The following is a 23,789-nucleotide window of genomic DNA, read 5'->3' as shown; positions in this document are numbered from 1 at the left end:
GGCGTGCCCTTTGTGATTACACGTGTTTCGACATCTGCGTCTTTTTCAAATCAGGGCTAATCAAGTTGCATTAACAAAATTGTTATTGTCATTGCAAAAACGAAAAATGAACAATAGTTGTATACACATTTCAAATAAAACATAACAATTGCATGCATGCATGTTAAAGGATGGCCGTTGAAGGAGGGGAAAAGGTGGGATTGTTAGGGATGGTTGACAAAGAGAAAATGCAACAGATAATGAAAATAAAAGTAAAAAAGAAAGACATGAGAAAGTCATTAATGAATGATGTCCCATTGCACTTTTCCCAAAAAAATGTCAATACAGTGAATAGAGCGAGCTATAGATTGTTTAAAGAATATAATAATGTAATTTCCCGGGCGACTTTAGTTTTGAACTCAACGTTGTGAAGATACTAACTGGGCTAATCTGTTGGAGTTCATTTGTGAAAAAGAGCGTTAGACCGGGTCTTTATATAAGTCAACCATGGTCATGCAAATTGTGTTTGCACGCCATGTGTGCAAGTGTTTAAAATAGCTACTTGAGACTAGCGTTGCACTAGCACTCGTACTTATCGGTTTTAAACATTAAACATTGTCGATCGTGTCAATTGGTGTTTAACACGTGCGGTCGCATTATGTGAAATAAGCCCCCCTGCGGGAGCCCCTCCAGCACGCCTACCTGTGTCAGCGTGTTCCGTATCAAAGAGTCCCCGTTTGCTCAGTGCCGTGTTACTGTTATTATTGCGACCATGGTAACTTGTCGGCTAAGTCCTACTTTTGTTTTCACTACGTTCGTCTAGTCCGTTTGTCTTTAGTGTTAAAATGCTAGTATTACATCTGTGGTTAAGGGCTTCCTTATGTGTTAGATGAATTTAGAAATTTAGAAAGCAATTGTATATTGCTGTCTGGATCGAATCCCATTTTATTTACGTTTCCAATTAAATGACATATTCGGACACTACAATTTATCTTGAACTACAAATATATATTTCATGTTGTGTATTATTACCAATTTTGGTATTAAATGTTAAAAATGCAAAAATCAAAGTGGATGCCTGAGCATCTCTGGTAGTCCTTTTATAGTTTCTAATGTCGCGGCCATATTTTGGGAAAAACATGATTGTACAGCGTGGGAGTCACGCTCCCTTAATACATTTTACGGCGGATGCCCATCTAAAAATATTGTAGCTTGAATGGAGTGGGCATACTTTTTTTGGGGGTTTTTTTGCGCATGGAGGGTTTCTTCATTTAGTGTTACAAAGACTTAAGACTGACTGTAAATGGTACAAACCCTAGTATGTGTCTATGAGCACTTCTCAATAATATGAGGCATACATGGATTAAGGTTGTCTGTAAAAAAGTATAAAAAAAGGTTCAAACCTAGTATATAAAGCATGCTTTTGTGACATATTAGCCTCTGTCAAAATAAATGTTAGAAATTACAGATGGAAAAATCAATTGCTGACCAATTCTTGCTAATTTTTTGTACAAAGGTTGTTCTTTCATTTGTTATTAAAGAAATTAGGCCATCTCATGGTCTGAGTTCAAGCCTCTTTCCACTGCACGAAATTTGCAGATTAGTTTTGCTTCTTCTTGCCTCAATTTGACTTCAAGGTCTCCTCCTCTTGGTCCCAGGGTCACTTTTTTAAGTCCAATAAATTTCAATTGTTTTTTATCGACTAATTGATGTTTTCTTTGCCAATGTTGGGGTAAAGGTAAGTTGGTATCTTGACTTCCGATGTTGGATAAGTGTTCCCTTATTCTTATCCTGAGTTCCCTAATGGTAATGCCTATATAGATTTCTTCACAATAGCAGATTATTGCATAGACCACAAACTTGCTTCTACAGTTAATCTGATCCACTATCTTGTGAGTTATGTCATGTTTGTCTTTGAAGATCTCTGTATTATTTAAAGCATGTTTGCACATTGTACATGTCCCGCATTTCCGAAACCATGTTGGTAGTGGCGGGAGCCATGTAGTTGGGGTTTCTTTTTTCTCTTCTGGAGGGAGTGAAGGGCTTAAAATATTTTTGATGGTTTTGGCTCGTCTATAGGTTAATGTGGGATTGTCTCCTATGTACTTCCTCACATTTTCGTACAATTGCAACAAATGCCAATTCTTCCTTAAAATCTTTCTCAATATTTTGTTGTCTGCACAGTAACTGGTAATGAAGCTGATTTCTTATCTTTCATCTTGTATGGGTCTTGTTGTCTTGAGGGTACTCGCCCTATTGATTTTGGAGGCCTTATCCCTAGCGTGTGCTATTGTTTTGTTTCCATAGCCTCTTGTTTTGAATCTGCTGGTCAGAAGTTTGCATTCATCTTCAAAACTGCTTTGTTCATAACAGTTTCTACGAGCTCTGAGAAACTCTCCCTTTGGTATATTCCTGATCACGGAATTGACATGGCAGCTTGTGGAGAATAAAGTAGAATTTGCCTCAGTGCTTTTCCTGAAGGTTTTGGTTTTAAGATGGTTATCTTCCACATAAATCTTCAAATCTAAGAAATGTATTTCGTTAGTGCTGACAGTTTCTGTGAATTCTATCCCCATCGAATTCTGATTTGCTCTCCGTCTGAAATCCTCAAAGGGATCCCTCCTCCCCTTTCCAAATGATAAGTACATCATCTATGTACCGCGTCCATAGTATTACCTTTGCTTCATATTCTTTGTCTGTATAAATGTGTTTATCTTCGTACATTGCCATCGTCAAATTGGCAAGGGCTGGAGTGTATTTAATCACCATTGCCACCCCTTGTGTCTGCTTGAAAAACTGGCCATTGAAAATTAATACATTGTTTTGTAATGTCAATAAAAGCATTTCTTTCAACATACTTACAGATTGGTAATTGGATGCAGTTTCCTTTGAAAATGTATAGTCCATAGTTTCTATGGCGCTGTCGTGTCTGATTGATGTATATAGGGAACGTACATCCCAGGTGGCCAAACGACAACCTTGCTACCATTCTATCATTGCTAATTTGTTTATTTTCTCAGTAGTATCTCTCAAATAGGATTTGGTTTTGATCGCCATGGGTCTTAAGATGTTGTCAATGTAATGTGCCATGTTCATGGTTGCCCAACCTATTCCACTTAGAATGGGTCTTCCTTCTGGAATCTTTGCATATTCTTTGTGTATTTTGGGTAAAAAATATACTGTTGGTAATATGGGTTGTTTGATTTTCAAAAAGTATTTTTCATCATCGGTGATGAGTCCTTGTCTGTGCCACATTGTGATCGCTTCTTTCAGTTCTAATAGTATCTCCAATTTTGGATTTGTTTTCAGTTTGATATAGCAATGCGGTGTAATCAAATGGTTCATTGCCTTTTCTACATAGTCCACTCTATCCATTACTACTATTTTTCCGCCTTTATCAGCTCCTTTGATTACCAAATTATAATCTTTTTTTAGTTGAAAAAGGGCTTTTCTTTCCATCCTTGTTAGGTTATCATACTGATATTTCAATTTGAATCTGTTTGAAAATTTAGCGTCATTGTAGTCATTTAGATCCTTTGTAACTGTTTTCTAAAAGTTGTGAACTAAATTATCTGGCATGAGCTGGGGCGTAAACTTAGATTTGGGTTTGAGTTCCTTAGCCGAGAGGCTTGTTTGTTGTATTTGAAGCTCATGCAATGTTTCATGGATTGGTCTTTCTTCTGTTTCTTGTAAAGATCGAAGTGCATTTATATTGGCCAAATCTTCAATAATTATCACACTTTCCTGTACCGGTGGTACCTTGGTATGGTGTACCTTAATTTGAGTGTCGAAATATTTCTTTAATTTCAGCTTTCTCACAAATTTGAATAAATCTATTTGTACTTCTGTATTGTTGAAGTTTGTGGTTGGTGCAAAAGTAAATACTTTGTTTAGTAGTGATGTTTCCTCAGGTTTGAGTTGATGATTAGATATGTTCAAAACCAGGTCTTTCACTTGTTCTTTTTCACTGCTTCTCTGGCTCTTGCTCTTATTAGTCTCCTGAAGTCTTCTAACCCCTCTGGATTTCCTGTGTCTATTATTTCCACGTTTCCCCCTCCTCATGTGGGCGGTTGTTGGGTTGCCTGTTGTGGCAATAAAAAACGCACTTGTTTTCGATTTTGATAGGTGAGTCTGTTTCCCTTCTTATATCTCCTTATTTGATTTAAAAAACCTTGTCATTCTTTGGTCTCAGTTGTATTGGATGCGTCTTTTTCTTAGTCTCCTTCGGAATCTGCATCCAAACTGCCTGGGGAAGTATTTGGTGTGCTTTCTTTCGAACTAGGTTTGCTTAATTGTCTATATTTGTCTAGAAAGGGGAACACTTTGTCATCCTCATAATCTCTATTATCTCTGAAGAATGTTCTCATCTTTCTAAGTTTGATTTCGTCTTGGTATTCCTTCACGATCAGGATCTCAAACATTTTTTGATAGTTTTTCTCTTTTGTCACTTCTAGTGCTTTTGCTTCCTGTATTTCCTTTTTAACTTCTTCGATTTGGTCTGTTATGCGTTTATGCTCTCTGGAAGCAAGTTCTATTAGAAGTTCTAACATCATATTGGAACTTTGGTTCAAGTTATGTTCCCAAGATTCTGCTAGATCTTTATCAACATCTTTTGTAAAGTCTGGGAAGATTAATATTCTCAATCCTCTAGGGATCTGTTTCTTGGCAATGTAATTTTTTAGGGATTTGATTTCCCAGTATTTGTCTACTTCCTTTTTTGATAATCTTTCCAATTTCACAAATTTATAATGTAAATCCTTTCTTTGTTTCGGCAGGTTGGATGCAAATGCGTGCGCGTTGCTGCCCTTTGGTGCAAAAAGGTTTAAGGCATCTTCTTCTCTATTTTCTAGATATTCAGCCATGCTGGCTAATTCTTATGGATGTCTGTTGGGGCTGCAAGGTCCCGGGTACCTTTTGGAAAATATCCTTTTGTGTGTGAGGAGCCTATTTTGTTGGGTTCCCTTCCAGGTGGACCTCAGCGCCCTTTCCTTAATGATTGCTGACTGACAAGTCACGGTCGCATGAAGTCAAATTGAGGCAAGAAGAAGCGAAACTAATCTGCAAATTTCGTGCAGTGGAAAGAGGCTTGAACTCAGACCATGAGATGGCCTCATTTCTTTAATAACAAATGAAAGAACAACCTTTGTACAAAAGGTTAGCAAGAATTGGTCAGCAATTGATTTTTCCATCTGTAATTTCTAACATTTATTTTGACAGAGGCTAATATGTCACAAAAGCATGCTTTATATACTAGGTTTGAACCTTTTTTTACTTTTTTACAGACAACCTTAACCCATGTATGCCTCATATTATTGAGAAGTGCTCATAGACACATACCAGGGTTTGTACCATTTACAGTCAGTTTTAAGTCTTTGTAACACTAAATGAAGAAACATTCCCTGCGCAAACCCCCCCCCCAAAAAACGTATGCCCACTCCATTCAAGCTACAATATTTTTAGATGGGCATCCGCCGTAAAATGTATTAAGGGAGCGTGACTCCCACGCTGTACAATCATGTTTTTCCCAAAATATGGCCGCGACATTAGACACTATAAAAGGACTACCAGAGATGCTCAGGCCTCCACTTTGACTTTTGCATTTTTAACATTTAATACTGAAATTGGTAATAATATACAACATGAAATATATATTTGTAGTTCAAGATAAATTGTAGTGTCCAAATATGTCATTTAATTGGAAACGTTAATAAAATGGGATTGGATCCAGACAGCAATGTACAATTGCTTTCTACATTTCTAAATTCATCTTACACATAAGGAAGCCCATAACCACATATGTAATACTAGCATTTTAGCACTAAAGACAAACGGACTAGACGAACGCAGTGAACACAAAAGTAGGACTTAGCCGACAAGTTACCATGGTCGCAATAATAACAGTAACACGGCACAGAGCGAGCGGGGACTCTTTGATACGGAACACGCTGACACAGGTAGGCGTGCTGGAGGGGCTCCCGCAGGGGGGCTTATTTCACATAATGCGACCGCATGTGTTAAACACGTGTTGCCACGATCGACAATGTTTAATGTTTAAAACCGTTAAGAACGAGTGCTAGCACAATGCTAGTTTAAAGTAGCTATGTTAAACACTCGCACACATGGCGTGCAAACACAATTTGCATGACCATGGTTGACTTATATGACGACCTGGTCTAACGCTCTTTTTCACAAATGAACTCCAACAGATTAGCCCAGTTAGTATGTTCACAACTTTGAGTTCAAAACTAAAGTCGCCCGGGAAATTACATTATTATATTCTTTAAACAATCTATAGCTCGCTCTATTCACTGGTAAAGTGCACTTCACTAATTGTAAGCAAGGCAGCTCATTAATGGGCCACATGATGTTTTTATTTTAGGGATTTAACCCATGACTATCTAACCTAAACTACCAACTCATGAACCTTGAATCAACCTTACTAGGTAAGAAGAAACACACCACCCCCTTTTTTGGGTTGATTAAGTATTGAAAAAATGTTTTGAAAAATGCAACGGGACATCATTCATTAATGACTTTCTCATGTCTTTCTTTTTTACTTTTATTTTCATTATCTGTTGCATTTTCTCTTTGTCAACCATCCCTGACAATCCCACCTTTTCCCCTCCCTCAACGTCCATCCTTTAACATGCATGCATGCAATTGTTATGTTTTATTTGAAATGTGTATAGAACTATTGTTCATTTTTTGTTTTTGCAATGACAATAACAATTTTGTTAATGCAACTTGATTAGCCCTGATTTTTAAAAGACGCAGATGTCGAAACACGTGTAATCACAAAGGGCACGCCTTGATTTCATGTATAATTAAAAGCTCAAAGCTTACAATTTGGAGAATAAGAGGCATTGAGTGATCTTCTTTTTCTTCTCCACGACAAGGGTGCATGACACTAGTATAAGTAACGTAGTTTGCTCTACCTTGTTCTATTAATAGACCACGCCCCCTGCGGCTCCGCACGTCTCAATGCTATTGTGAAGTAGCGACCAGACGTGTGCTCCATAGCTCGCTGTATTGCTTCCCTGATTCTGTCCCTACTAACTCCATTCCTAGTCCCTCTCCTTTCTTTCTTACTTCCTGGACTTGTGTGCTGAGTAGTGCACTTTCTTAATTTCCCGGATTCCTGGATCATTGCATCCATGAACTTTGAACGCACGCCGGAGTCGGAAGAGACTCGTGCAGCCTTATTCAAGACCCGATCCATCCGCAAGAAGGCATCGACCAAGAAATCCAGCAAAGATCAGACTCAGGTGAGAAGGAGGGAACTCCTTGACAGCTGCAGATTGGTCATGGCTCCCACTCATGCTACATCAATCCCCACTCATGCTACGTTAATCTGGCTCCAGTCACAAAAAGTCTCTGTGAACTAGAAAGTTTCATTCCATTTGGCTGTTCCCATTGAATACCTGGGGGCACACCCATTTCTTTAGACCAACCAAGCACATCATCAACTTGTGGAATTTTGATATAGTCCTTCTACAAGAAAATTGGTTCATTGACAAAACACTATTTGATGGGTATGAGGATTTTTCAGTTGCAGCACAGAGGGGCTTAAAGGCCAACCCTATGTGGGCCTAATTACAACCATCCGTAGGAAGCTAAACATGTCCTGTGAGAAGTGGACTGTGGATTCTCTGATGTTCTAGTAGTCAAGATCACATGGGTGGACCAGGTGGCATCCAGAGAGTATGAATGTCTCTCAACAAACTTATATTGGAACCTCCTGAGAATACAAACAACGATTTTTATAGATACTTTGATGAGTATTTTAGGATGCTGATATGAAGAAAACTTGGTGAATACACGACTGGCTGGGGACATAAACTGTGCATGTGAGGACACAGACATCCTTTGAAGAAGACTGTTCAAGTGAATATACTGATCCTAAATCTCGAGGGAAGTGCTGGAGTGGTGTGATGTACACAGGGGCCCTCCAGACATTAAATGGCAACATCAAGTGTGATATTCTGTCATGCCCAATTTGAAAGACGGACCCATTTTCATCCACTGTGGATTACATATTCACTTCTAGAACTATCTTTGAGAAATGTATTTCTCTCAGAGTAGTGGACACCCAGTTGAGTGACCATGCAGCCCTGCAGCTCACTTTAGATTTCAATCTACACAAAAAGAACTTCTGAGAAATGCATCTTTCTCTTATTGTTAATAAGAGGGCAACAAGATTAGTTTGGGGACACAATTTGGCACTCACATTTAATTTTAAATTCACTGAAATAGTTAATTTAACTGAAAACGATGACTATTGGACTTATGTAGACCCATCTTGTTTCATTGAAGTTCTTGAGAACTTCTCTGCAGGGTTGGTGAAAGATATAGATCTTTCAAATCTCAAAGTTATGCTACCAAAACCTCACTCTTGTGATGAAACTCTACATCAGAAAAAAAATCTGAAGCGTAATGTTTGTCTTCTGCGTAGAAAAACCAATTTGGAATCTTTCAAAGTGCAAAGAAAACGAAAACAATCATATACAAGGGAGGAAATCTCATACATATCATATGATGTAAAAAGATGCTGAATTTTTGCTTCAAGCCTTAGGCCCTAACTGAGACCATAGTTTGTGGTACTTGATACATAATAAGGGATGGTTACAAGCTCATATACAAATAAATCCCATTTCAGAAGCTGTTTGGAGGGAGTACTTTTTTAAAGCTTTATGCTAACCAAGATCAACAGAGTAAAAATAGGTAGAGATCTTAAATGATATTTCAGATTTCAGGCTAATGATATAATTCATTTGATCAAGAAAGCTAAACCCTCCAGAGCCCTGAGCCCACATGGCCTTGGAAATGTCACACTTAAGGGAGAAGATATGCCATGTGTAGGGATGTCAGCACCACAAGAAAGTGTTAAAAATAAAGTTCTGAGGTTCTTCCAGCTCTGGCTCGTTTCAACTTCTCCTTCCTCAAGTTCAAATAGATCCACAAAAAGGCTCAGGTTCCATTTGTCAAGTACATCACAGTTCCAGGAGATCTCGGGGTTCCCTTCACCATGTTCAATATAGTTCCAGGTCTCTTGAATTTCCACAATGCTTTTAACTTTACTTTTTAATCCTTTAGATTCGGTATCAGCTAGCACAGATGCTTTCACTACTTTCACCATAGCACATCATTCCCTTTCCACTCGTGCTGCAATTTCACAACTTTTCCATATCTTTTCTTAAGTTCGGTATTCAATATGCACCGGCGTATTTCCCAAAATATTTGATAACTTGTTCATTATTCAGTGTTCTTTCATTTGGGTTCCAAACCCCATTCTCATAGGTTTCCATTAGATTGTTAACTGTAAATGTCCAATTCCCACCCCTGGAGCGCCCTGGTATGAGTATTCCCTTTTTCACACTCACCGGGGCTTGTCTGCTCCTCTGAAAGTCTTCCGTCTGCTCTTTGTCTTCCTCTTTCCTCCCATGCGTTGGGAGCACCAAACCTTTTTGCAGCATCCTGCAACAACTCCTGTGTTCTCCAGCTCCTGCTGGGAACACGCGTCTCAGGGAATTGCTGGGTCTCTGGTCCTCTCACGGCCCACTCAGGTCATGGCACCTTTCCTTCCGCCTGCAACATACAGCATACTCACTGCCGGTCCTGCTCCTCGACTCGCTGCTGTTTCCTTTTCTCCAGGCAGGTTCTCTTCTCCACGTTGTTGGGCCCTAGTTTTATCTGTAACCTGTCAATGGGTTGCAGGTGCCAGTACATTGCCTCACTCCACTTGCAGCAATTAACTGGACATGCCTGATCCTCCATAGGCATCTTCCTCGTCTCACTTACACAGTGGTGAAATTGACAAGAAGTTTTCATTACTCTTAGTTGCTTCTTCCTCATCACAGTCTTAAAGGCATATCATTGTGGGACTGTGCGTGTGTGTTAAAGGGGAAAAGACATACAATACCCTACGAAGGAAGAGTGAGGGGAGGACTCATTCTCACACGGAAAAGGGGGATATCATGTCTTACCTGCAGACATCCTCTTCCCACTACTGGAGGTCCCTCAACCCAGGTGATCCTCCCTCGCATATCCACTCCCAGAGTCAGGATCCAACATCGATGGCCTTTCCCTGGCCACCCGAGAGGAAGATCCAAGTGGAGAATCTGAAAGGATGCCCTCAGGTTCCTCACAGGTGACAGACTCAAACCAATTAATTATCGCGTGATAACTCTTCTTGATGTGTCCAAAATTTAGTCTTGAAGGAATTGAAGAAATTGGTGCAGCAGTTTTGAGTCGCAGAAAAAAACAATCCGGTTTTAGAAAGAGGTTGGGCCCCTCGCTAAATGGGGTGACTTTATATTTACTTCAATACAAAGCAAGCCAACTTCAACAGCCAATCTACATAGTCTTTATAGACTTAACTTTGGCTTTGGACAGGGTCAATTAATCCAAAATCTGGGATGAACTATTAAAATTGGGTTGCCCTGTTTCAGTTGTGTATATGTATGTATCTGCTGTGATGAATTGAGGGAATTTGTCCTTTCTGCCCAAGGGGGAGCACCTGCTGTGAGGATAGGGGGGTGAGCACGCTCTACAATACCCTCCATAGGGGTACAGGCAATTGGGACCTCACCTGGAGAGACTTCCCCTTTTGAGACAAGAAGTCATGTTCTCGTGAGGAACTCCCTCAGGCTGCTGTTAGGGAGAATTCTCTCTTTAGGCTGAATTTCCTAACCTAGTGAGTCCCCCAGCAGCTTTGCTGGATTTCTGGAGTTTGTTTTCTCCTCCTGCCAAGAGTGAGACTCTTTTTTCTCCCACTCTTGGACATGATTTATGGTGTTCCTTTGACTGTTAATGTGTTTTATGGGCTATGGGGTCCTTTACTCCATAGGGTCTCATGTGTTTTTCCTATGTGTTTTACACAGCACCCTCCGTGCAGTAACACAGGGGTGTCATAGTGACACCCCACCATAGCCTCCATACCCTGGGACTGACTACTGTCTCCCAGGGCATGTAAAGTCACCATTGGCTTTACTAGTCCCAAATTATTAACAGAAACCAGTACAAACCATCATATTGTGGACGTACTGGTCGGGGCAATTCGATTGCCCCGGGGTCTGTTAGTCGAGGGGGCACGTCTCCGTCCCCCCTGATCGAGTTTTGGCTGGTGGCAGTGGATACTACTTTTTATATTCGGCCGCAAAGATATCCCTATGGGATTTTCCCATTGTTCGAGGCTACCAACTTTAATTATTGAATTCTCATAGCCTCGAACATACCGCCGGGTTATTTATTTAATATTAATTCACCGGTTGGTATTTTTTGCCAGGACTCGATTCTAAAATGGCATTTTGTGTTCTCTTCTGTGACTCCAACCCAAGTCGAGCCCTTTATTCCACTTTTTGGCGTGCTTCTCCACAGAAGCCTCCAAAAGTGGTGCCACTCTGTCTGGGTACCACAGGGGGTGAGGGAGGGGGTTTAGGCACCCTGGACTGAGTTACCTTGGTAACTCAAGTCGCACTCTTGTGTGATTGGCCCAAGTGGTGAGCCGGCCAGCTCACCAATTAGCACGTTTGATTGACAGCTAGGCTGAGTGAATGGGGGTGTGCTGCATAAAAGCAGGGCTTTGAGGACTGGAACTTCAGAAGTCGCCACAGGACCTGAGAATCCGACGAGGGAAAAGCTGAGCCGACCTACCATGACGACACCACCTTTGGAGCCCTGAGGAACCGACTCACCACTTCCCGACGACAGAGAAGATCTCCCGGCTGGAGAGGCTTCTTCCCCTGACTGGTGGGCACAACCAGTTTACCTTCTTCTCTTCGCACCCCAGACCGGCTTGTGGTCGAATTGCCCGTGCCAAGCACCCCGGCAACCGGATAGCTACTTACCACTGGACCGCAAATCAAAGGACCGCTCCTTTTACCTGAGAAACTCCGTGGCTGGATTCTTCCCTGGCAGTGCAACGGACTCCTGTCTTCCTCCCCGACGAGGTCCTCTTTTCCCCCGGACGAAGCACCGACTTGCATCCGCTGCCAGGAACAACTGCCCCCGCTGGAGTATTCTCACCACTTTAAGGTACCGTGTCCGCCAGGCCTCCCTTTCTAAAGATTGCTACAAGGTAATAATAACCCCTTAACCTTCTGGACTGGGCTGGCCGCATTGACCTTCTAACTGGTCACTTTCTTTGGTCCATCTCTTTTTGAACCTTTTCAAGACTTTTGTGCACTGCAACCGTGTGACCTTGGACACATTTCGTTTGATCCTCTTAAAGTGGATCCAGCCTACTGAACTCTAACTTCGCGGTTTTACTTTGCCTTCCTCTCTTGTTGTGTTCTTGTAAAAGTGTTGGGACCTGTTTCAATTTATTCTCTGCTTTTCTCTCCCTTTTAAAACTAATTATTAGAGTGCCATCTGCGTTAAGCGCTCACCGCTGTCTGAAAATAAGTGGGGCTTTACTTAAGACTTGTATAATATTCTTCTAAGGGAGTGTATATCTTTTAGTGACCGTGTTTTTGAATTGCTTACTATTAGTGCCTGTGTGTTTTTCTAGATGTGGTTTTAAATAAATAATTATATCTCTTTTACACCAAGCCCTGGTCAGTGTTTACTTGTTCTACTGTGTTGGTTTGACCTATTGTGAATACTCTGTATACTGCCTAACTCTTCTTGAGGGAAGTCTGACTGCTCAGCCACAGCTACCAAGTGAATCTGTGTGGTACAGACTGCTACCAAGTGGGTTTACTGCCAAACACCTGTAGTCTTAAATCTTTTGCAGTGGTCCCAGAGGGAACTGCACAGGTTTCTGCCTAACACTGGTGTACAGCGGTGGGATTTGTATTGAGTATACACTTTAGAGTGCTTTTTGAACACTTTAGGACAACTAACCACAGAGTTTAGCACTAAAAAGCTGATTTTCTAACTATGTCTGCTATGGAGAGTTATACCCTAGAATCATTGTCTGCCAAAACTGCTGATTGCTTAAAAGTATTGTGTAGACATAAGAATTTCTCTGAGAAGGGCAAGACAATGGAACTTATAGAAAGATTGTTAGAAAACCAAAGTCTGGGTGGTACAGAGGAATCTACCCCCACCCCTCCAGCAAATGTAGAAAACAGTGATGGTATTGATCTGAATCAAAGTCTTGATAATGAGTCAGAAGAGGAAAGTGAACCTAATGAAGTTAGCCACTCTGAGCCTCTGTCTGCCTTACCTACTGTACCTACTGGGCCTATACCAGGTCCTACATGTAACCCTGCTTATTTTGAACTTGAAAAAATGAAGCTTGAATTAGAGTACAAACGTTTTATTGCTCAATCTGAAAGAAACCAAGAGCTAGAATTCAGAAGAATGAATGCCCAGGCTGAGCAGAAGCAAGCTGAGTTAAAACTCAGAGAAATGGAGCTTAATCATGAACTAGAAATGAAAAAGTTGTCTGTGGAAAATGCTTCTCTCTCCTCTGGTTCCTCTAGGAGTTCCAGTCCCAAAAGACCCCGATGCCTAAGGAATTAGTGGGTATGTATGAACCTAGGTTGGATGTGTTGGATTGGTTAAACATGTTTGAGTATAATCATGGGCTCCAGGACATCACAGGGAATGAGTTACTTCCCTGGTTGTTCTCTAGGCTTCCCCCTGTTGCAACTGATGTGGTAATGGAGTTGGGGGAGGTGGATAAGAAGGATTATGAATGTGTGAAACTAGCTTTGATAGCTAGATTTGGGAAGACCCCTTCCCAGTACCTTAAGAGGTTTAGGAACCTCAGAAAGCATGATGGTACCCCTTGGGCTACCTGGGTGAGTGAAAGTTTGAAAAATTTAGAGGGATGGATTAAGAGTTACAGAGTTAACACTTATGAAGGAATGAAGAATCTTGTAATGTTGGAGTCAATTTATGATGCCTGCTCTCCTGAGCTCAGACAGCACTTGATTGATTCAAAGGAATTAGATTCCAGTAAGTTAGCTAAGGCTGCTGACTTGTGGGGTGCCAACAGGGCCACCCACAAAGATTCTGGGGCTACTCAGAAAAAGGATGAGGGAAAACAGCCAGAAAAGGACTCCAAAGAGAATTCTAATAATTCCTATTCCAAAGAGGGCCCCAAACAAAACCAAAAGGGTAGGCCACAAGGGAAACCAAATCAGGCTAGTGTACGTCCTGGTGCCAAACCAGTAGGAGGTCAGAACAAGCCACCATTCCAGAAAGCATTTGGTAAATGCTTTGTTTGTGGCTCTACTGACCATGTGAAAGGAGATCCCAGATGTAAGGGTAAACCTTCAGGGGTCCAGCTTGTCTCCTTAGCCTTCGCTCCAGAGGAGGAAGTACAAATGGCAAGTGGAAACTTTCTATTACTGGCTGATGAACCCATTGGAGTCTCAGCCAGTGTTTCTTTAGTGTCTCTGGGTCTGTGGGAACAACAGAACTTAGATGTCTATAATTCTTTCCCAGATAATACTAAAGAGTATTATAAGGACAGTGTCCAGGTGAATGGTCAGGAGACTCCTGCCATTAGGGACACTGGGGCCAGCATAACTGTGGTGGACGAATCGTTTTTTCAGGCTGAGGATGTTGCTAAGGCACCCAAACGCCTCACCAAGTTAGTTGGAGGGCCTGTGCAGATGCTTCCCCAAATACCAGTTCTCATCCTGTGTAATGACATGACTGTGAAGATACCTGTCAGCATACAAAGTGAGGTGCCAGGAAGGGTTCTGCTGGGTAATGACTTCAAAACTCTTGGAGTAGTGTCACATACCCCCAGACCTCCTAGTAAAAGGTTACAGGAGCTCACCAGACCTGCAAGGGAGAGAACCATGAGAGGTACTCCCAAGGGATGATGAAGAAAGAGATCACTCCTGCTCCACTGGAGATGTCCGCTGCTGTCTCTAAGAAACTAGAAGAAAAAGGGAAACCTAAACCTTCTAAAAAGAACCTCACAGCCAGCACTCCACTACAGCCAACAAGGACTTCCCCTAGGTTGTCCAAAGTTACACCAGTAACACCCCCTCCAGCTGAGGCTGAGAGGGAGGTACAACCCTGTGTGGTTGAACTAGACTCTGAAGAAGAGCTAGTGGAAGTCCAGGAACTCATTGGAGATCTGGATCCTGTTGACCATCCTGAGCTGCAGTCTTTACTGGCAGAAGGTGGACCCAACAGGGCAGACTTCAGTAAGGGACAGAGAGAATGTCCAACTCTGGAAGGTCTTCGCCACCAGGCAGATGCCCAGGCTGAAGGGCAAGAGCCTGGGAAATATAGGTAACACTGGGAAGATGGCCTCTTCTACAGTGAACCAACAAAGTCTGCACCTGGGGACAACAAACGACTTTTAGTACCCCAAGAGAACAGACCACAGTTCTTGCAGTTAGCCCATGAGATTCCTTTGGCTGGTCACTTGAGTTTCAAGAAGACTAAGGAAAGGCTCTCACTCTACTTTTATTGGCCAAAGATGGGGGCTGAAGTAGACAAATACTACAGGAGCTGCCACACCTGCCAGACTTCTGGTAAGGTTGGCTCCAAGAATGTGGCACCTTTAGTGCCTCTCCCTGTAGTGGGAGTCCCATTTGAGAGAGTAGGGATTGACATTGTTGGTCCCCTTGATCCTCCGACTTCCTCAGGCAACAGGTTTATACTTGTTGTAGTAGACCATGCTACTAGATACCCTGCAGCAATTCCTATGAGGACCGTGTTAGGGAGAATTCTCTGTTTAGGCTGAATTTCCCTACCTAGTGAGTCCCCCAGCAGCTTTGCTGGATTTCTGGGGTTTCTTTTTTTTCTCCTGCCAAGAGTGGGACTCTTTTACCCTCACTCTTGGACATGTTGAAGTGTGTTTTCTTGGTTAAACCTTGTGTTGAATGGGCTATGGGGTCTTTTACTCCATAGGGCCTCATGTATTTTTGTGATGTGGGTTACACAGCACCCTCTGTGCCGTGACCCAGGGGTGTCCTAGGGACCCCCCAACATAGACTCCATACCCTGGGACTGACTACTGTCCCCCAGGGCATGTAAAGTCACCAAAGACTTTGCTAGTCTTGAATCCTGAACAGAACCAGTACAAACCATCATATTGTGGACGTACTGGCTGGGGCAATTCGATTGCCCCAGGGTCTGTTAGTCGAGGGGGCACGTCTCCGTCCCCCCTGATCGAGTTTTGGCTGGTGGCAGTGGAAACTACTTTTTATATTCGACCGCGAATATTTCCCTATGGGATTTCCCATTGTTTTAGGCTAACACATTTAATTATTTATTTACGGTAGCCTTAAACATACCGCCGGTTTATATATTTATTTTTATAACTCCGGTTGGGAGTTTTTGCCAAAACTTGATTCTAAAATGGCGTTGGTGTTCGCCTCTGTAACTCTGACCCAAAGTGGAGCCCTTTGTTCCACTTTTGGCGGGCTTCTCCACAGAAGCCCTCCAAAGTGGTGCCACTCTGTCTGGGGTACTTAGGAGGGGTGGAGGGGGATTTAGGCACCCTGGACTGAGTTACCTTGGTAACTCAAGTCGCACTCCGTCCTGATTGGCCCAAGTGGTGAGCCGGCCGGCTCACCACTTAGCATGTTTGAGTGACAGCTAGGCTGGGTGAATGGGGGTTTGCTGCATAAAAGCAGGGCTTTGGGGACTGGAACTTCAGAAGTCGCCACAGGACCAAGAATCCGACGAGGGAAGAGCTGAGCCGACCTGCTTCGACGACACCACCCGGTGGAGCCCTGCTGAACCGTCTCACCACTTTTCCCGACGACCGAGGAGAACTCTTAACGGAGTGGCTCCTTCCCTTGACTGGTGGGGACAACCAGTTTTCGCCTTCTTTTCGCTTCTCGAGGTATCTCGTGGCCGCCTTGCCAGTGCCAAGCACCCCGGCAACCGGAACCCCACCACTTTTACCCCAACCACGAAAGTCGGTACAACCCTTTATCCGGGGGACTCCGCGGCTGGTTTCTTCCCGGGCAGTGCAACGACCTTCTTCTTCTGCTCTTCAGCGAGAACTTCTTCTCCCCTGACCGACGTCGAGCCTTGCTGCCACTGCCTGGAACAACTGCCACCGCTGGAGGATCCTTTCCGCTTAAGGTACCGTGTTCCGCCTGGCTTCCCTTGCTACCGACTGTACGGGGTAGATTTAGCCCCCGGCTTTCGACCCTGGGAGTGCCTGGGACACCCTGGCTAAACTTTTTAAGCCACTCTAAACTCTTTCTAACTCTTTGCAAGACTTTGAATCCTTAACAACAGTGTGATCTTGGGCACATTTTCGCTCCGGCTACTCTAAGAGTGGGCCCTGCCTAGTGACTTTTGCTCACCTGAGACTTTGTGCTTCTTTGAGTCTATTGCAAGTGTTCTGGACCTTAGAGTGGTGTGTTTAACCCATTCCTGTTTCTTTTTACCCCTTTCTTGAACCTACTAGAGTGTCATCTAACGTTAAGCGCTCACCTCTGTTTTAATTATGTGGTGTTAACTTAGAGTTGTCTAGATAGGAGTAAGGGTTGGAACTGCTTGCATTATAACTGTGTTTGAAGTGTTTTTACTATATTTTGCTAGAGTGATTTCAACTTATGTGTGTTTTATAAATAAATAACTATATACTTTTGAAACCAAGCTCTGGTCAGTGTTTGCTTGTGCTATTGTGTCTGAGTACATATTGTGTATACTTTGCATACTGCCTAACTCTTCTTGAGGGAAGTCTGACTGCTCAGCCACAGCTACCAGGTAAATCTGGGTGGTGCGGACTGCTACCAAGTGGGTTTACTGCTATACCTGTAGTCTTAAATCTTTTGCAGTGTTCCCCAAGGGAACTGCACAGGTTTCTGCCTAACACTGGTGTACAGCGGTGGGATTTGTATTGAGTATACATTTTATTGTGCTTTAGATACATTAGTGCAACTAACCACAAAGCTTAGCACTGTAAAAGTAATCCTCTAACATGTCAGTTATAGAAAGCTATAGTCAAGGGTCCCTTGCAGCCAAAACTGCTGATTGTTTAAGAGTGCTCTGTAAACATAAGGATCTCCTGACTAAGGGCAAGAAAATGGAGCTGATTGAAAGATTGTTGGCTAACCAAAGTCTGGGTGATGGTTCAGAGGAACCTACCACTCCAGCAACTGTAGATGACAGTATTGAAGTTAACATGGAGCAAAATGTTGATGATTCTGAGGAAGAGTCAGAAGAGGAGGGTGAGGCTGTTGTAACTGTCCCCCCTAGGCCTCTGCCTGCTCTACCTGCTGTACCTACTGGACCTTTACCAGGTCCCACATTCAGTCCTCAGTACTTTGAACTGGAGAAAATGAAGCTAGAATTGGAGTATAAGAAACTTAATGCTCAAACTGACAAAGAACTAAGGCTAAGGGAAATGGAGCTCAAGTATGACTTAGAAATGAAGAAATTATCTGTTGAGAATGTTTCTCTCTCTGGCTCCTCTAGAAGTTCCAGTCCTAAAAGACCCCGGATGCCTAAAGAATTGATTGGTATGTATGAGCCTAAGTTGGATGTGTTGGATTGGTTGTCTCTGTTTGAATATAATCATGGGCTCCAGAACATCACAGGAAATGACTTACTCACCTGGTTGTTCTCTAGGCTTCCCCCTGTTGCAACTGATGTGGTAATGGAGATGGGGGAGGAGGATAGGAAGGACTATGAATGTGTGAAACTAGCTTTGATAGCTAGGTTTGGGAAGACCCCTTCCCAGTATCTTAAGAGGTTTAGGAACCTCAAAAAGCATGATGGTACCCCTTGGGCTACCTGGGTGAGTGAATGTTTGAAAAACTTAGAGGGATGGATTAAGGGTTACAAGGTGAACACTTATGAAGGTATGAAGAATTTGTTTATGTTGGAGGCTATTTATGATGCCTGCTCTCCTGAGCTCAGACAACACTTGGCTGATTCCAGGGAATTGGATTCCCGGAAACTAGCTAGGGCTGCTGACTTGTGGGTTGCCAACAGGGCCACTCACAAGGATTCTGGGGTAACTCAGAAGAAGGATGGGGAGAAACAGTCTAAAAAAGACTCCAAAGAGAATTCTAATACTACAAATTCCAAAGAGGGCCCCAAACAAAACTATAAGGGTAAGCCACAAGGGAAACCAAATCAGGTTAGTGTACCTCCTGGTCCCAGACCAGAAGGAGGTCAGAACAAGCCTCCATTCCAGCGAGCCTTTGGCTCATGCTTTGTTTGTAAGGCTACTGACCATGTGAAAGGAGATCCCAGATGTAAGGGTAAACCTTCAGGGGTCCAGCTTGCCTCCTTAGCCTTCGCTCCAGAAGAGGAAGTACATATGGCAAGTGGAAACTTTCTATTACTAGCTGATGAACCCACTGGAGTCTCAGCTAGTGTTTCTTTAGTCTCTCTGGGGTTGTGGGAACAACAGAATTTAGATGTCTATAACTCTATCCCAGATAATACTAAAGAGTATTATAAGGACAGTGTCCAGGTGAATGGTCAGGAGACCCCTGCCATTAGGGACACTGGAGCCAGCATAACTGTGGTGGATGAATCGTTTTTCAAGGCAGAGGATGTTGCTAAGGCACCCAAATGCCTCACCAAGTTAGCTGGTGGGCCTGTGCAGATGTGTCCCCAGTTACCAGTTCTCATCCAATGTAATGATATGGCTGTAAAAATACCTGTCAGTGTACAATGTGAGGTGCCAGGTAGGGTTCTGTTGGGTAATGACCTCAAAGCTCTTGGAGTTGTATCTCATACCCCCAGACCTCCTAGCAAACGGTTCCAGGAACTCACCAAACCTGCAAGAGAGAAAACCCTGAGAGGGTTATCTCAGGAGATGATGACAGAAATCACTCCTCTCCCACTGGAGCAACTTACTGCAGTAACTACCAGATCAGGAGCAAAGGGGCAACCCAAGACTCCTAGGAAAAAGCCAGCAGCAAGCACTCCAGTGCTTCCAACAAGGACTTCCCCTAGGTTGTCCAAAGTTACACCTGTAACTCCACCTCCAGCTGAGGCTGAGAGGGAGGTACAACCCTGTGTGGTTGAGCTAGACTCTGAGGAAGAGCTAGAAGGAGGCCCCAACCTTATTGGAGATTTGGACCCTGAGGACCATCCTGAGCTGCAGTCTTTACTGGCAGAAGGTGGGCCTAGCAGGGCAGCTTTTCGTAAGGGGCAAAGAGAATGTCCAACTCTGGAAGGTCTCCGCCACCAGGCAGCTTCTCAAGCTGATGGGCAAGAGCCTGGGAAGTATAGGTTGCACTGGGAATACGGCCTCTTCTACAGTGAACCCACTGAGTCTGAACCTGGAGACTACAAACGCCTTGTAGTCCCACAAGAGAACAGACAACAGTTCTTACAACTAGCCCATGAGATACCTTTGGCTGGTCACTTGAGTTTCAAGAAGACCAAGGAAAGGCTCTCACTCTACTTTTATTGGCCAAAGATGGGGGCTGAAGTAGATAGATATTGTAAGAGCTGCCATACCTGCCAGACTTCTGGTAAGGTTGGTTCCAAGAATGTGGCACCTTTAGTGCCTCTCCCAGTTGTGGGAGTCCCATTTGAGAGGGTAGGGATTGACATTGTTGGTCCCCTTGATCCTCCAACCTCCTCAGGCAACAGGTTTATACTGGTTGTAGTAGACCATGCTACTAGGTACCCTGAGGCAATTCCTATGAGGACTGTTACAGCTCCGGCTGTGGCTAAGGCCCTCCTTGGTATTTTTACCAGGGTTGGGTTTCCTAAGGAGGTAATCTCTGACAGGGGGTCAAACTTTATGTCCCACTACATGAAAGCCATGTGGAAAACCTGTGGAGTTACCTACAAGTTCTCAACCGCATACCACCCTCAGACCAACGGGTTGGTTGAAAGGTTTAACAGAACCATGAAGAGCATGATAGGTGCTTTAGAAGAACCCCTTAAGAAAAAATGGGACCTTCTACTGCCATGCCTTCTCTTTGCTTATAGAGAAGTCCCTCAGGAGGGAGTAGGTTATTCTCCCTTTGAGCTTCTCTATGGCCATCCCGTCAGAGGTCCATTGGCCCTGATTAAAGAGGGATTGGAAGGTGCTCCTCCCCTCAAGCCAGTCCGAGTGACTGACTATGTGATAGGTCTCCGGAGGAGAATGTCACACATGATGGCAGAAGCAAGTGACAACTTGAAAGCTGGTCAAGCCCTGGTCAAACATTGGCACGACCAGAAGGCTAACATGGTTGAGTTTACTCAAGACCAGCTAGTTCTAGTTATGCTCCCAACAAGGCAGAGGGCCTTGCAAGACAAATGGATGGGACCCTTCAAGGTTGTGGGAAAACTTGGAGAGGTCAACTATCTGGTGGATCTGGGCAGACCCAGGGAAGCTCCTAGAGTCTTCCACACCAACCGACTAAAAGCATACATCTCCAGACCTGATGTAGGAGCCTTGCTTCTAGCTTCAGCTGCAGAGGAGGAAGAGAGTGAATCTCTCCCTGATCTCCTCAGAGGTGTGCCTTTAGATGAAAAAGTTGAAGGAGTCAATCTCTCTTCAGACCTGACACCTGAGCAACAAGAGGAGTGCAAATCTATGTTAAATCAGTTTGCCTCCCTGTTCTCACTGTCACCAGGCTTGACCCCTTGGGGCCAGCATGAGATACTCACTGGTGACTGTCTGCCAGTCAAAAGCAGAGGATACAGAATGTCAGAACATATCAGAGCCCACATCAAAGGAGAGGTCAAGAAGATGCTTGATCTCGGGGTAATAGAGCCCTCTACTAGTCCATGGTCTAGCCCAGTTGTGTTAGTACCAAAGGCAGGATCCAAAGACTTGAGATTCTGTGTGGACTATAGAGCTCTAAATGCAGTCACCAAGACTGATGCCCACCCTTTGCCCAGGACAGATGAGTTGGTGGATAAACTTGGTGCAGCCAAGTACCTCAGCACATTTGACCTGACGTCAGGCTATTGGCAAATAGCCCTGACAGACCATGCCAAGGAGAAAACTGCATTTTCAACCCCAGTTGGCTTGTACCAGTTTAAGGTCATGCCTTTTGGACTAAAAAATGCACCTGCCACATTCCAAAGGATGGTGAACCAAGTTCTGGCTGGGATGGAAGATTTCTGCATGGCATACTTGGATGACATTGCAGTCTTCAGCCACTCCTGGGAAGAACATGTGAACCACCTAGGACATGTGTTGCAGGCCCTGGAACAGGCCCATTTGACAATCAAAGCCAGTAAGTGCCAGATTGGTCAAAGTAAAGTGGTCTACCTTGGACATGAGGTAGGAGGTGGAGAAATAAGGCCTTTGCCCAGCAAGATTGAAGCTGTGCAAAATTGGACAACACCAACTACTCAAATCCAAGTGAGAGCTTTTCTAGGCCTCACTGGATATTACAGGAATTTCATTGAGAACTATGGGACCATAGCTTCTCCACTGAATGTAATCTCCTCTCCCAAATTCCCTAAAAAGGTAAAATGGAATGAGGAGTGCAATCAGGCCTTTGAAAAACTGAAGAGAGCTCTTTGCCAAGCTCCAGTATTGAGAGCCCCGGACTACCACCAACCTTTCATTGTACAAACTGATGCTTCCAATGTAGGTATAGGTGCAGTTCTAAGCCAACTGGATGAGAAGGGTAGGGAGCACCCCATTTGCTTCATCAGTAGGAAACTGAAGGATCCTGAGACAAGGTGGGCAACTATCGAAAGAGAATGCTTTGCTATTGTGTGGGCACTGAAGAAGTTTAGGCCATACTTGTATGGTTCTACTTTTGTTATTCAGACTGACCACCAACCCTTGAGATGGTTAATGCAAATGAAAGGGGAAAATCCAAAACTATTGAGATGGTCAATCTGCCTGCAAGGGTTTGATTTCACCATTGAGCACAGGTCAGGGTGTCACCATCAAAATGCTGATGGACTCTCTAGGATGTATATCATCGACTAGAGGTATGAGGTTCATCCAGGAGTGGATTAAATCCTCCTGTCCCTTAGTCTGGGGGGGGCGAGTGTTAGGGAGAATTCTCTGTTTAGGCTGAATTTCCCTACCTAGTGAGTCCCCCAGCAGCTTTGCTGGATTTCTGGGGTTTCTTTTTTTTCTCCTGCCAAGAGTGGGACTCTTTTACCCTCACTCTTGGACATGTTGAAGTGTGTTTTCTTGGTTAAACCTTGTGTTGAATGGGCTATGGGGTCTTTTACTCCATAGGGCCTCATGTATTTTTGTGATGTGGGTTACACAGCACCCTCTGTGCCGTGACCCAGGGGTGTCCTAGGGACCCCCCAACATAGACTCCATACCCTGGGACTGACTACTGTCCCCCAGGGCATGTAAAGTCACCAAAGACTTTGCTAGTCTTGGATCCTGAACAGAACCAGTACAAACCATCATATTGTGGACGTACTGGCTGGGGCAATTCGATTGCCCCAGGGTCTGTTAGTCGAGGGGGCACGTCTCCGTCCCCCCTGATCGAGTTTTGGCTGGTGGCAGTGGAAACTACTTTTTATATTCGACCGCGAATATTTCCCTATGGGATTTCCCATTGTTTTAGGCTAACACATTTAATTATTTATTTACGGTAGCCTTAAACATACCGCCGGTTTATATATTTATTTTTATAACTCCGGTTGGGAGTTTTTGCCAAAACTTGATTCTAAAATGGCGTTGGTGTTCGCCTCTGTAACTCTGACCCAAAGTGGAGCCCTTTGTTCCACTTTTGGCGGGCTTCTCCACAGAAGCCCTCCAAAGTGGTGCCACTCTGTCTGGGGTACTTAGGAGGGGTGGAGGGGGATTTAGGCACCCTGGACTGAGTTACCTTGGTAACTCAAGTCGCACTCCGTCCTGATTGGCCCAAGTGGTGAGCCGGCCGGCTCACCACTTAGCATGTTTGAGTGACAGCTAGGCTGGGTGAATGGGGGTTTGCTGCATAAAAGCAGGGCTTTGGGGACTGGAACTTCAGAAGTGGCCACAG

Source organism: Ambystoma mexicanum, chromosome 14 (genome assembly GCF_040938575.1).
Source record: "Ambystoma mexicanum isolate Mex_15411 chromosome 14, UKY_AmexF1_1, whole genome shotgun sequence".
Classification (NCBI taxonomy): domain Eukaryota; kingdom Metazoa; phylum Chordata; class Amphibia; order Caudata; family Ambystomatidae; genus Ambystoma; species Ambystoma mexicanum.
This window is presented reverse-complemented; position numbering follows the sequence as displayed.